This window comes from Eublepharis macularius, chromosome 2 (assembly GCF_028583425.1).
Source record: "Eublepharis macularius isolate TG4126 chromosome 2, MPM_Emac_v1.0, whole genome shotgun sequence".
Classification (NCBI taxonomy): Eukaryota; Metazoa; Chordata; class Lepidosauria; order Squamata; family Eublepharidae; genus Eublepharis; species Eublepharis macularius.
The window spans coordinates 41,881,963-41,897,340 of record NC_072791.1 but is presented as its reverse complement, the minus strand read 5'-3'; the positions used below and the strand labels follow the sequence as shown (position 1 = coordinate 41,897,340).

The window sequence follows — 15,378 nt, the reverse complement described above, 5'->3', positions numbered from 1 at the left end:
TTTTTACTGGCCAAAGCTGAGAGAAATTGACATCCGGTACATATTGCCCACAGAGAGAGTTGGGCATTGGTTTTGCAGTGAAGCTGAAGCCTGGAAACTCATCAGCCAGCCCTGCCTAGCTTTTAGAATCTTGCCAATAAGAATATATGCGGTATCTGTACAAACTGAGCAAAGCTACTATTCTGCCTGGAGAAAATGAGGACATCCTGCTACGTGCATAGCTTCTATACTGAACCTGCTGACATGACATACAACATCACCTTTACAGCTTTTCAGATGTTAATGCATAACAATTAAAACACACTCAAGCACTCCGTTTCTTTCTTTGCCCCCTCATCATTTATTGTCTTCTCCCAAGTAACTGAAGTGTTGTGTCCATTAAAAATCTGTGTAATAAACTCTGTATACGCATACCCGCTTCTATGGCTCTCTCAAGTAACCTTCTCTAATGTGTGTCAGGGCCCCCTTGCCTTCATAACCATTGTCACATCAAACAGAAAAAAATTACTTACACTGATTTAAAGTGGGCCTAGCTCTCATGTTAGAGGAGAAGTGTGAAGCAAGGGGGAATGCTTTGTGAGCTGTTTGTCTGGGTTGCCTCAATAGTAGATCTGCTATTCATTCCACCACATAGAACAAGGAGATAAGCCAAAGTCTAAAGCCATGTGCTTAACTTATTGTGGGGTAAATATGAATCCATTAGTTCTCTGCACAATTGCTCATTGCCACTAAGCTTGTACCAACCTGGAAAACAAGAAATAAAATTCGAAATCAAGATTGTAGAAAATACTTTATTGCAGTGTATAGGTCCCAACATGTTTTAAGCAATTAGCTCTTCATCAGAAGTATGTAAAATAACTTTATTGGCCTGCTTCAAAACCAGCTAGCTCCAGCTAGCTCTTGTAATGATCACTTAGTCAATGATCATTCATTGCGAGAGTTAGTTGGATCAATGATATTGCAGTAGCTAGCTGGTAACAGTGCATTTTGGACCAGGTTAGCAAAGTCCTTTTACCCTCCCCTGGTGAAGAGTTAATTGCTTGAAACACATTTTACTTTGCATCTTGAAATAAAGTATCAGCATCTGTTAAATTGTTATTTTCTTTTCCCTCTCCTGTTTGGTGGTAATGCTCCTGTGGTGTGTTTGCTTCAGCCTTCAAAGTCTACCACCTCATCTCAATACTCATAATATTCATCCAGTTAATCATCCATAATATCTATTTTCTTTGTGAGCAGAAGTTGCACTTGGTTCAGATGTGGAGATCTTGATGACGTTGTAAACAACCCTTTTGCCATTCTAAGGTGCTTGACTTGAACATTGTTACCGATTAAGAAAAGCTGTTGACAAGCTAATTAATAGGACACAAAGAGGACCAAAGCACTTGGAGACCTCCAGTGATGAGGAGAAAACCATGTTAAAAACATACACAGTTGGTTCTATGCATTTTGTCTTCAAGTTGAGTCAGGAATAGTCCAGAGATGGATGGATGGATGAATCTTTTAGTGCTGAACAGACTGCTTGTCAGATTCCTCCTGCTGTGAAGAAGGAACATAAAAGGGAAAGCAGTGTAGCTTGGCCCTCAAACTGGTTTGCTAATTACTGCAGAGCTACCCTGGTTGTTTGCTGAGCAGTAGAGTGACACCCTGTGGCTGCAATAGTGGCAACACCATTAATAACTGGAATTAATCAACATCGGACAAATGCTACTTGCTATTTGGATGGCTGCAGCATAACCAGCTCCAGGAGCTGACCACATGTCTGTGGTCTGAAAGTGGTCTGAGACCCATTGGCTGTGATAATGTAACATTTTCAGTACTAATTAGTTATTATCACTGCGAACACTAACCGTGTCTCACAGGCCACTTCACACACACTCTCACACATATTCTTGTGCTGGAATATTTTATTAATTAATTCTAGGATTTGGTTTTTGAGTTACCTCGGCATTTTACCACACAGAAATATTCTCTCTACCTTATGTTGAAAGGCAGGCCATGTTCTGTGAACAATTTTAGTTCCATTAGCCATCAAAGGTATTGTTTTCCACCTAACTATTATTTCTATAGGCTTTTCTGCTCAAGTGATTCTCAAAAGATTGGTCATTGTTATGGTTGTGATTAATTTATGAAGTGTCTCATGTTGCTTAGTCCAAAACACTTCGTGATGCGAATGCTGAAGTCCTTGTCGGGACGACAGTTAGCACAAGGGAGAAAAGAAGTCTGCACCTTTAAAATGTGTCACTGTTCTCCCCTACCAACCAACCTAAAAATGTAGAACTACCTGGCCTCTAATGCCACATCATATGGCCTTTGCAGCTGCCACTGGCTAACACTCAGCCCATGTTTCAGGACAGCCTGAGGAATGAGCACTGAAAAGGTCATGTTGGGCATTGCTTGTATCAGTTTTCAAGATGTCACTGCCCCGGTTCAATCACGTCTGTCTACAGTGGCATACTGAAAGCCAGAACACAACACAGATGGTCAGCAGTCCCACGGTGCTCTGGGTGCTACAGCAGCAGCTAGAACTTCATATGGGCATGATGTTTTCTGACAGCAACCACATACCAACTGGGTCATATGACTAAGGGCCAAGCTACAAGTGATGAATGACACTTGAACGGCAAGTGGATTGAGTGGAGCACAAGTGGAGTGCAAGTGAACAGGGAGAAATACACTTTGCCGTTCAAGTGTCATTTGTCACTTGTAGCTTGGCCCTATGTCCTCCTTTCAGCATTCTGAACTCTGAAAACAATGATAGGATATCAGTTGCCTTTGAGCCTCTCTGTCCGTTTTTTTATGTGAACCTCTGGTGAGTCTTAAGGGATAAGAGAACCGAAGAGACGTATTTGTTGGGCCGATATCCCTTTTCAATAAGCTCTACAAATGGGTTGAATCAAGAATGGCCTTTCAGCCTCCTGTGTGAAAACATGCTGAGACTGCACTAGGTGAGGCATGGTGGGACCTTTATTGCCATCTCTTCAGTCACACGGGACAGCTATCGCTGAGGCTATGCCTTGTCCACAGCAGTTCATTGATGGAGGATATCATGCCATCCCTGCCAGAAAGCCAAATGTTCCTAACCGGTTTATTCTTACCCGCCACATCAAGCTTGCTAGCCAGTGCTTGCCAAGTTTCTTTGCTTCATCAGCCAAACCTCTGGGCTAGTCTTTGCAATATTTTGAATATTCCTGTATTGGAGCAGATGAACATATCAGTCATTTGCAGGGTAACTCACTACCCCTCCACCTCCCAGATACATTTGATAAGCCTGCACTATAATCCCCCACAATAGATGTCCCCACCATATATATCAGTTTCCAGATGCAAGCACAAGGAAGGGGGGCACACAACAACTACTTTTGACATCCACACAGTACAAGCTGGACATCTGCTCTGAAATGAAGATTATTGACCATGCTGGGGAAAGGGGAGTGGGGTACTTCATGGCAATGCAGACAGAGACCAAGCAAGAGGGTTGGAATCCGGAATCCTTTGCTTTCAGCTTCCTGACCTTTGGGATCTAGGCATAAAGCATCTGCTTGCTGATGGCTCTTATTTAAGACGTTGGCTGAGTGTGTCAGTAGCTATGAAATTGATTCTCTCTCTTTCTGCATTCACTGTCATTACCAGGGCTGGTAATTAATCAAGCCCACACAGTGGCCAAGTCTCTTCATTTCTCCTTCCCCATTTTTTGGAGTGAGTAATGAAGAGTGATGTCTTCATTTCTTCACCTCCACATCTCCTGGGTGCTGAGCACTCAAGCTAGCTCCTTTAACAAGGAACCTACCCTTGGGAGGATGTTCTGCAGATGACAAATGCTACATTGGAGTTGGCTAAGTGTGAAGTTGGCTTTGCGACACTTCTCTCTTTGTTGCCATCAATCTTCTACTGTTAAGAGGTCTTTCTTTTCTTTTGTTTGTGTTGGGTTTTGGTACTCATTGTGCACCATGATCTGCCTACACGTAGCCTGGCTGGAGGCTGTTGGAAGGTGTAAAGAAAGAGAAGCCTATAGTGAGAGTGAATGGGGTTGAATTTGTATAGGTCTGTTCAGAAGAAAAGAATAGAAACGGGGGAAGAAATCAAGAAATTGAGTTTGTTTATTGTGCTGTTCCAGCTCACCCCTTTGTATGGTTGAGCCTCTGAACATGCCCAGTGTTAATATGGCTATTGTTAGAAGCCTTGGCAGACAATGGCTGAGTTAAGTACTTATAAAAAGCCCCAAATCGACAATTGTTTCCTAGATTCCAACAAGCTTCCTGACCATTTCACAAAGACTTTGCTCCTGTGCAGCTGAAGGTGGGATGAGGACACTGTATAGCTATCCAGAACTCCAGGGATCAACCCTAAACTTACATTTGCCAGCCTCCAGGTGGTGGCTGGAGATCTCCAAGAATTACAACTGATCTCCAGGCCACAGAGATCAGCTCTCCTGGTGAAAATGGCTGCTTTGGAAGGTGGACTCTATGACATGATAGCCCTCTGATGTCCCTATCTTTCCAAACCCTGCCCTCTCTAGGTTCGAAATCTCCAAGAATTTCCCAACCTGCAACTGGCAACTCTAACTGACCTAGAAGTTTTCATAGGGATTAAGGTTATCACTTAATCCACAATTATCAGTTGGTTCAAGGAGGCTTCCTTGTCTATAATCAAAAAGAGTCCAGTAGCACCTTTAAGACTAACCAATTTTATTGTAGCATAAGCTTTCGAGAATCAAGTTCTCTTCATCAGATGCATGATCTGATGAAGAGAACTTGATTCTTGAAAGCTTATGCTACAATAAAATTGGTTAGTCTTAAAGGTGCTACTGGACTCTTTTTGATTTTGCTACTACAGACTAACACGGCTAACTCCTCTGTTCCTTGTCTATAGTTACTGATTTCCTAGTAATTCCCTCCTTTGAGCTTCAGCTGGTTGGTTGCTCAGTGGTTTAAGCTCCCTCTAGGCTTCTGTGATGCCATCAGTTCAAGACCTGCTTTGGGCTTGAGGCCTGACAGATACACAGATTCTGCTGCACATATCTTTAGAATCTCTTTGACAATATGTAAAACATTCAAAGATCCATAAACAGGCATTTCTCTTCTGCTCTATTTTTTCCCCCAAAACATATGGCACGATACAGTAAATAGACTGAAGTATGTGCCAGAACATGCAGGGTAGGCACATCTCGGGACAATCTGTTACTTTTCTGTGTGCATTGAAGACTTGCTTTGTTTTCCCGCTCTCTCTAGGGTATTAAGCGACTATGTGTGGCTCTACAAGAACAATTTAAATATGTACAATGTGACTAAGTATGGAGGGGAAAACTGAGCTTGCACAGGAATTGTTTAGGCCAAGCAATACCTCCCCCCCCCAAAAAAGTATAATTAGGTGATATTGTAATAAACCAACAACAAAGGAAGTGTAGCCTGACTGTGAAAAGCAGATCTGAAGAGAGTGAAGCAATCTCTCTAGGGAGTGATATAATTCCTGGCAATGGAATCATGCACATCTAAAGTCTAAAAGAGTTGCCGTATTAGTTGGTGGCAACAATACTACAAAGAATCTTCTGGCACCTTAAAGTCTTAACAAATTTATTGAGGCATAAGCATTGCTTCTAATCAAAACCTGAAAAATCATCTGGTTTCCTATAACATGATAGTGTCTAGATAGATGATCTAGATCTGTGGGTGCCATCATTTCATTTGCTCTCAAGCAGGCTAAGAAAAGTGGTACCAGATCTTGCATTGGTGAACCTCCCCAAGTATACTGAAAGGCTTCTCCATACTGGAACAAAATCCCGTTGTGCACGCAGTGTAGAAAGCACTAAAAGGATCTTCAGTGTCTCCTTCTCAAGGACCTCTTTATGAGCAAGGATGGGTATACGTGAAGCTGCCTTCTAATAGCCGTGGTCAGGTTGCTATGGCAGTATGTATACCCTGTAGGTATGTGCAGGATATGTAAGAAAGAATCAATGAGGGCACACTTTACAAATGAAATGGGCAACGAGAGCCTAGATAAATGTAGTGTTTAAATCACACGTTGAACGGGATATGTATTGAATGTAACATGAGAAGTACTTAATGCATATATACACCGATTGTATGTTCAATGTAACTTCTAAACAGGGCTACTGAGTCAGACTATTGGTATATCATGATTCGTATTGTCTGCCCTGACTGGGAGTGGCTATCCAGACTCACAAGTTAAGGGCTTTCACATCTTCTGGAGTGATGTGAAAATTGGAGATGCCAGGGACTAGCCCTGGGACTTTCTGCATGCAAAGCAGATGCTCCACTATTAAGCCATGACTACTTCCTACAAGAGTTGGGGACAGAGCAAGGTGGTCAGTGACATCATGACATTGCTTCTGCTCATTTATCCAGAAGTGATCTCACACATTGGTGTGACACTCTAGCAATCCCCCCAAACTCTATAGTTTAATTAGACAGTTTGGGGGGGGGGGGCGGGATTACTAGAGTGTCACAGTGATGCATGACATTTCTACCAGTTATTCATTTTTCTTCTATGGTTTCTAATGCTGCTCCTCTGGGCAGCAGCAGGCAGTGGAGATGGAGGAGGCTGACCTGGCCCCCTGGACCCCACACTGCAATCATCCATGCTTCTTGTTCTTTTTGTCACTGTGCTTGCTCTGTGAGAAACTTAGAAGATCCTTCCTACTTTGTCAGGCCTTCTTTTTGCCCCTTAGACATCAAGACATCATTGAAAAAACAATGAAATAGGGTCTACAAATGCAAATTTGCAAAGATTTAAAACCAGAAGAAATGTAATACGGAGTTGAAGAATTCCCTCTTTCCTCTCTTGTCCCTTCAGACAGCTTGTTTATTTTAAAGAAGGAAGTCTTAATCTAACTCCAATCTGCCAAGTTATCTAAGTACAGGTACCTTAACAATAGGGATGCCAGGTTCATGCCTGCACTCCCTCAGAGCTGTTAGAGGCTGGGGCTGGGAGAGAAAAGTGTCACTGATGTTTCAGCATCACTTCCAGGTTGTTGGTGTCACCCCTCCTTGCATCACACTCTACAAACCCCCAACACTGTATTGTAAACACTATAGAAAGTTGGTCAGTTCCTAGAGTGTTGTGGGGACAGCAATGTTGTTTCCACTCTCCTATTTTTCTCCTGTTGCTTACTAGAGTTTGAATGGGCAACAGTGCTCCTCCCACATATAGAGAACACCTGGCAACTCTACTTAACAAACGGAGGTGTCTTTCTTTCCCAGACTCCTTAGTCACATTCAGATATCACACCAAAATGAAGTGAGATTTCAGTAATGGAAGAAGGCACGTATATGAACTGGATAGTAAAACAGCTCCATGCCGTTCAGGAATAACCTCAGTTTTGTTTGTGATGTCTGAATGTAGCCATAGGTTGGCTTCATGCTCCTTACGAGGACTTTATAAAGATACCAGCAATAGAGCCTGTTTTTAAAAAACGGGCCCTAGAAAATGGAGTGCACACTGGCTTTCCTGCCATGGTGGTGCCCTCCGGAGGGATGGGCTGGCTTGCCTGGCCTTCCTGCAGCAGCGGCACCCTCTGGAGGGATGGGCCAGCTCGCCTGGGCTTCCCGCTGCGGCAGTGCCCTCCAGAGAGACAGGCCGGCTCACCTGGCCTTCCCACCACAGTGGCACCCTCCAGAGGCCGTATTGGTGACGACTCAGTTTTTATCCTGGTACTTCTATGCAGGCCCACCAGGATAAAAATGGAGTCATTGCCAATACAGTTTGCTTTTTATAAGGAAAGATAGCAACCCTATGTCTCATGGGCTTGCTGCATTGCAGCAAACCACCAGCTGAAGCCTGGGATTCTCCTGGAATTACAACTGATCTCCAGACTACAGGGATCAGTTTCCATGGAGGACACTGCAGCTTCAGAAGGTGGACTCGGTGGCATCATATCCTTGTTGAGCTTCTCCCGTTCCCCAAATTCAAGTATTGCATTATTCCTTAACTGTGCTGAGAGCCAGTTTGACGTAGTGGTTAAGAACAGCGGGACTGTAATCTAGAGAACCAGGTTTGATTCCCCACTCCTCCACTTGAAGCTAGCTGGGTGACCTTGGGTCAGTCACAGCTCTCCGGAGATCTCTCAGCCCCACCCACCTCACAGATTGTTTTGTTGTGGGGATAATAATAGCATATTTTGTAAACCGCTCTTGAGTGGGTGTTAAGTTGTCCTGAAGGGCAGTATATAAATTGAATGTTATTATTATTATATTATTATATTGCATGATTCCTTAACTGCGCTGTTCAAAAAAAAAAAAAGAATTTCAGCTTTGAGCTGTTCCTAAACAACAATTATGGGAAGGGGTGGTCCAGTGTACATCTGATGTGAAGGGGGGAAAGGCAAACGATAGTGGGGGAAGCAGATTACCCGCCTGCGACTAGAATCTCTGCTGCAAGTGTGAATTGACTAACAATCGTGCCAGCACAATGACCACCACAACCCCTTCCCCACCCCTCTTGTGGAAGCAGCCCACAGGTTTGTCACAGGCCTGCTTGTTGACCTTCAGTTTCTCTCAGACTCAGTTCCTCAAAAGAACATTGTTGTGTGCCTGAATGAGATAAGAATTGTACAGTTGTTTACATGCTATCAGTGCTGTATAAGTGATAGATGAGGTCTCAGCTAACAAACGAACCTTATCATGATCTCTCCTGCAATGTCATTTGGATTGTCTGTGTTGTTGTTCCTAGGGGACGTTTTTTTAAAAAACCATAAAGCAACATCTCCACTTCTGGTCATCACAGTCTGCTCTGGTTTGAAATCTGCTTACTGTAACTTTAGTTCCTTTCTTATGATTTCTGCCAGATTGTTGTTTATTCATATGAGTCAAGTAAATTTCCATCCTCTTGTTATATCCAGTCATGGTGCAATGTGATTTATTTATGATATGCCTTTAAAATTCTGTTTTATAAAATGAAAGATTGTATTTGGTGACTCTGCTCAGCTAGTGGCAGTGGGTCCCTTCAGTGTACTGAGTTCTTTTGACAGAAGAACTTCTTGCATTGGTGAAAGTCTGCTTGCCCTGATGAAATATGCTACCGTTTGCTAAAGGGATTGCTGGATACTGCTCATAGGAAAGGACCAAAAATGTCAGGAGGATTGTGACTATGATACCATAATAGATTATCCCCGCCCATTTTTTTCCCTTTTTAGATTCAGTCCAAAATTCATTTCCTCTGAATGCTGATTTTTGATTTTTTTAAAAAAAAAATTGTATAAAACCAAGTTTGGGAAGGATCATAGCAAAGAGGGGGGAAACACTGAAGCAGAACAAATTAGAGTTGCCAGGTCCCCTAACCGTCTTGACGGGAGGGAGGGACCTGGCACTCACCTTCGTGCTGCCCCGGAACTGCTCCTTGTGAACATGCTCCCGCACCTACATGATAATGTCACTTCCAAGCAGTGACACCATTGGACAGGCTCACAAGCACACGTGTGCTTCACAGCAGGCCAGTTTGGGCCTCAGACACTCCTGGGAGTGACATTGTTATGCCGCATTTCTCCCCTGCTGGCCAGGTTGGGGGGGGGAAGGTGGGGGGGGATCCTCCACCCCACTGGGGGACCTGGGATCCCTAGGACAAATAGATGATGGTGTTGTATGGATGCTCCTGAAAACAATGCTGCTGCAATGAGACCAAAGTAGTTTAAAACACCTTTGGGAAAACAGCCCTACGTTATACTGATGTAGCTCAATTTTTGACTTATGCCTAGTCCCTCCATCCCAGTTCTGTTCCCACTTCTGCCAGAACTATACTTCAAGCATTCTATGTACTCAGGTGCCTATTCCCAGCACTGTCAGGGACTAACAGAATCGTGGCCACAAAATGGCATCTGCAAAGGGGCAGTAACCATAACCTATTTGTCTTGCAGTATTACAAACTGACTTGTGTGTGTGTGACACTGCCTTTTGTTACGAACATGCAGAGGCATTTCTGCCATTTATATTTTGTTTCCTTAAGTTTAAGGTGGTGGGGTGGCACCATAAATAAAGAAGTTATCAACAATATTATCATCAGATGAATATATCTACACAGCTAAAACACGCTTGGTATGAGCTTTTCAAACACTTCAGGGGAATCCTTCAGTTCCCCAAAGAGATCAACCATGGCTGAAAAATTTCCTTGAAAGACAAATTTCCCACCGTTCTCAACATTCCCCTGCAGTGCCAAACCGTAGCAAGTTTGGAGTGTGCTGTGGGCCACACTTTCTCCAGCCACAGGGCAACAGGCCTGGCGAGCATTTTGGGTGTGCAAAGTGCACCCACTACGTTTCATAATCTTCTGCAATATATTGGTGTTCTGCAAGAGAGGCTCCTGGCAAACAAGTAAATATGAAAGAATTTCCCAGAAGACAGAAAGCTTAAAAAGTACTAGCCTAGACTGGGCTTCCTCAGATGAATTGTAAGGTATGGGTGTGATTTGGTAATCACACAACAACCGTGAGGGTAAAATGGTGATTGATTGTGGGATGAGTGGTGCTGATCACATTCTTAGTCTCACATTTCACACTCCGATATAGATTACAGTGAGTCAGCCACCACATTTTTCTGTTTGCAAATTGACAGCAAGCAAAATCACTTATCTTTTCAGAGGCAGAAATCATTTGCAATTGTTTGCTAAGTGATTTTTTTCCTCCCAAAAATAATTACTAATCTGTGAGAAGTGTTTCAAAAAGGGAGAATAACAGTGCAATCCTAAACAGAGTCACACCCTTCTAAGACAGTTTTCTTCAGTAGACTTAGATGTGTGTTACTGCACTGTAAACTTTGGAGATGTGCTCTGATTGGTTATGAAACTGGCAGCCCTAGGAGGGAGTTTGTAGGACTGATTTGTAAGTTCCTGGAATAGCAGGTGTGCTTGCTTCCAGATGGCTCTTTTTCATATCATTCCTTTACAGTGCACTTCTTAAGACAGCCACATCCTACTAAGCCTATTCAATAGATGTAGAAAGTGTAATTCATATGGGCTGGGACAATGATGGCTTTTCTTATTCTATAAGAACATAAATAGAGCCCTGCTGGATTGGACCAGTGGTCCAGCTTGTCCAGCATCCTGTCTCACACAGTGGCCAACCAGTTACTCAGGAGGATCAATGACAGGGAAGAGCTGCTTGGTCCACAGCTGCTGGTCCCCAAAGACTGGTGAAATATGGCTGCCATAACCTCAAGATGTGGTCCTAGACTTTTCTAGGGAATTAGGGTTTGAATCTCAAGGATACAGCATCTGTATGCATGCAGAAGACCCCAGGTTCAAACCCTGGCATTTCTCATTTAAAGGATCAGGTAGCAGGTGATGTGAAAGCATTCTGAGATCCTTGTGAGCCAGTGCCAGTCTGAGTTGACAATACTGATCTTGATGGACTGATGTTCTGATTAGTATAAGGCAAGAGGACTGTCTGTAATGTGGAAACTGATTTATGTATCTATTTACTTCATTCATCGCTTGCCTTTCTCCCCAGTGGGAACCCAACATAGCTTACAATGTTCTACTTGCCTCCATTTTATAGACCATTGGATTAGCTGCATTCTACGTTGCAAGATCTACTTTTAAAAATCAGCCCTTAACCTTTAATGGGATGGGCAAAGTTGGTTTAAGTGCAATAATATTAGACACATCAATTGTGACATTTCTCTGGCGTTCTAAGTAGTGGCTATGTTGTTTCTGCTGCTGCTGATACAATAGTGCTCTTACTATTTAAATGTATGTATTCCCAACAGCATGCTAGGAAATCATAAGGCTACTGCTCAGTAATATACAGATAAGGCAGACACAGGAGGGAGACCAGGAATGGACACATGGGTGGTGAGGCAGGGCAGCATCGGTAGGCATCACGGTAGCATTAAGGCACAGATACAGGGGCAAGACTACTATTTCCTATTGGTTCATTTTCTATCTATAGCTCTCATGGCTCAATCGTAAGTTACTTTAGTTATTCCCATATCACAGATGCAATAAAAGTGGGAAGTACTTTTGGCTCTTTAATAGAGCTTCTGCTTGGCATGCAAAAAGTACTTCCCACTTTTATTGCATCTGTGATATGGGAATAACTAAAGTAACTTACGATGGTCCCAGGTTCCATCTTCAGCACCTCCAGCTAAAAAGATCAGGTGGTGGTGGTGGTGGTGGTGGTATGAAAGACCTTTTTCTGAGGCCCTGAGAGAGCCATTGCTTGTCTGAGTGGACAATACTGACCTTGATGGACCAATGGTCTGATTCAATACAACACAACTTCACGTTTATGGTTCCATAGTCCTTAGAAAACGATAGTTATGTGGCCATATTATAAATCCATGAAATACATAAGTAAATAATGATGCTATGTTTGAGAGAGTATAGTGAAACATTTTGCTGTGAAAATTCATACTTTGATTAGGGCCAGATGAAGCTAATATCCCTTTTCTAAGGGATCTTGAAGAATCCAGATAAATATTTAAAATTGTTTCTGATCCAACAATATTTCATGGCTGGTAAGGTTTTTTTTCTACATAACAGGCCTCAACAGGTTTAACAATTGTTAGCTGTTCCCAGAAAAATGTGACTTGAGAGGGTGTTTGGAAATGAACCCCAACCAAATGATAATTCCTAATATTCTTTGAGGGGGGAACTCTGTTGATTAAAATAGTATATAAGTAATACTAGTTTGTAATGTTGATGGAACCTTAAAGGTCACTGCATCTTCTGTTATGTTACAGTGTCCCCCCGCCCCATGCAGTCTTAGGTCAAAAAAGAACACCAGACTAAGCATATGCATGTTTTTTTAATTGAAGGAGTCAAATAACGAGAACACTGTGTCAAAATGTTACCTCTGGAAGCACATTGTTATGCAGTCTGTACTACATGATTTTAAGACGGCTGCCATTTCACATGAGCTGACTGCATTTACTCAAGCTCACACAGCTATGTGCAGTCTTAAGGTAAAATGGTCAGCAAAGCTTTTTGCATGGTCCTACTTCATATCCTCCTCTAAATTGTGGGTGTCTCTTCTTCCTCATCCTTCCTTCAGCCACAAAACAAACTCCATCTTCTTGACTACCGTTTTACCCCCTTTCCCTCCTCCTGTGTCAAGGTCAAGAAACAAAGAGAGTAAATCTTCAATAATGGACATTTCCCTCTGTGAGGCCCCCTAAGGTAAAGCCTTGTTCTGCAATTAGTGTCGCTTCAGCAAGCGAGTACAGAAAGTGAAGCAAAGAGAAACCCTTCCAAATTACAGTCATTTTCTCTGCAGATTTCTTCTCCTATCCCCAGGAGCACCAGGAAGCTACTGGCGATGGCAGCATGAGAGAGAGATGCAGAGAGAAGCAGATTCCATCTGTGCCTGTGTGGGAGAGGGTCATGTAGGGTTGCCAGTGCTAAACATCTGGGCTGGCATAGAAGCCTGCCATAACTTTACATCATATCCCTACATTGATAATATGAAAGTGCTTAAGGTAAAAGAAAGCTGTATTTTGGAGAGAGAGAGGCCAGGCTTGTTATGAGCTCATGAATAAAGAAAAGGCAGGCATCTTCAGTGGGATCTCTCTGGGCTTGGTCTCCATTTCCTAGTCTAGTGGTTTGGCAGGGAAAGGCAAACGCTTGTCCCCAGTACAATGGGTTTCATAAAAGCTGAGGGCCGAATTAAGCATCTGTCAGAGTCAGAAACATGAGTTCCAGTCAGAGTAGGTAAAAGTATTCCCAGAGCAGGCCCAGGTTTCAAACCTGCTCCAAAAATAGAGGGAGGCCTCCAACATCCAAGAGAAGGAGGTGGGTTCCCCCCCCTTTCTTATCCCAATCTCAATGGCCTTTGGATGTCCAAAGCAGATATATCAAGATGGGTAGCCGTGTTATTCTCTTTGTAGCAGTAGAAAAAAGCAAGAGTCCAGCAGCGCCTATAAGACTAACAAAATTTGTGGTAGGGTACGAGCTTTCGTAAGCCACAGCTCATGTCTCATAGCTCACTTAAGATGCAGCAACCCTGTGTCTTAAACATGTAGTTGTGCCCTAAAAGAGGGGGGAAAAACAATCAATCAGATGTTTGTTTTGTCCTTTCTCAAATGAGCTCGGGGCAACTGTTCTCCATTTTATCCTCCCAACGCTGAGGTAAGTTAGACCAACAGAGGATAATTGACTCAAAGACACTCAGTAAGTTTCATAACTGAGTGCCAAACTAAATGTTACCTTTTTTTATGAGCTTGTCATGGAGCCTACTTGCAAATGCAATCCCCACAGCATCTGTGGGGAATGGCTTCTTTAAAACAAGGAGATCCAAAACGGGCTCAATACGCTGCTGGTAGGGGAAGGAGGGCTCTTCCCCTGCATTCATTTTTTGTGTAAAAACTGCAGAGGGTAGATATTTTCCGGTTTCTACTGCCCCTTGTGGAGAGTTCAGTGGACATGGCGCAGCAGAAATGAATGAATATCTCCCCTCCCAGCACTGTTTTTGCATGGGAAAACAGCTTGGGGGGTGGGGGGAGGCAAGTGTCCTCCCTTCCTCCTGCAGTGGCATTCCAAGCCCATTTGATGACTCCCTTTTTTTTATTTAAAGAAACCATTCCCCATGAGTTGGTCCCATGGCAAACTTATAAATAAAGGTAACGTTTAGTTTGGCTCTGAAAGGGAATTTGAACTTGGGTCTACCTTTTAACCACAACACCACCCTGGCTTTCAAAAGCACAGTAGAATCATTGGATGGAGTCTGTAAAGGTCGCTGGCTTCCTCTGAGACAGAGGACCCTAAGATTGCCAACAGGCATGGAGGAAAATGCCCTGTCCCTTTAACAGCAATTTTAGAGCCTACCCTCTAAAGCAACCATTTTCTCCAGGTGAACTGATCTCTGTGGCCTGGAGATCAGCTGAAATTCTGGGAGAGCGTCAGCCACCACCTGGAAGCTGGCAACCCTAATCCCCCCCTCCCCAAGCTAGTTGGCAATCCTACAACCATGGGCAGAGAGAAAGAGCCTGAAAACATACATACATGGATACAGAGCTGGCACTGACACAAGGAGGAACTGAGGAGTACAAATTGGTGAGACAAACTCAACTAACAGAGATAGAAACCTATCCATTGTGGCTGCCAACCACCAGGGAGGGCCTGGAGTTCTCCCAGAATTACGCCTCATCTCCAGACTATAGAGATCAGTTCCCCTGGGGGAAATGACAGCTTTGGAGGGGGGACACTATAGGATCACATCCTTGCTGAGCTCTCTCTCCAAGCTCTACCCTTCCCAGACTCCCCCCCCCCCCAAATCTTCAGGAATTTCCCAACCTGGAGCTGACAACCCTAAATGTTCCTTAGCAGAAAGTCGCTGCTCTGAAGAAAGCCTACCAAGGTATGTATTGTTCCTAGCATGCGATTCAGGGCTTCACCAGGTGATTCCTTGAGCAGGGTGTGCATTACAGAGAAGTGCCC

At 43.5% G+C, this 15,378-nt stretch overlaps 1 protein-coding gene across 4 annotated transcripts in view; it reads left to right on the top strand.

Moving 5' to 3' along the window:
- NRXN3 (neurexin 3) overlaps positions 1-15,378 on the top strand; it is a 1,560,869-nt gene that overhangs the window by 870,091 nt on the left and 675,400 nt on the right. The window lies entirely within an intron of this gene.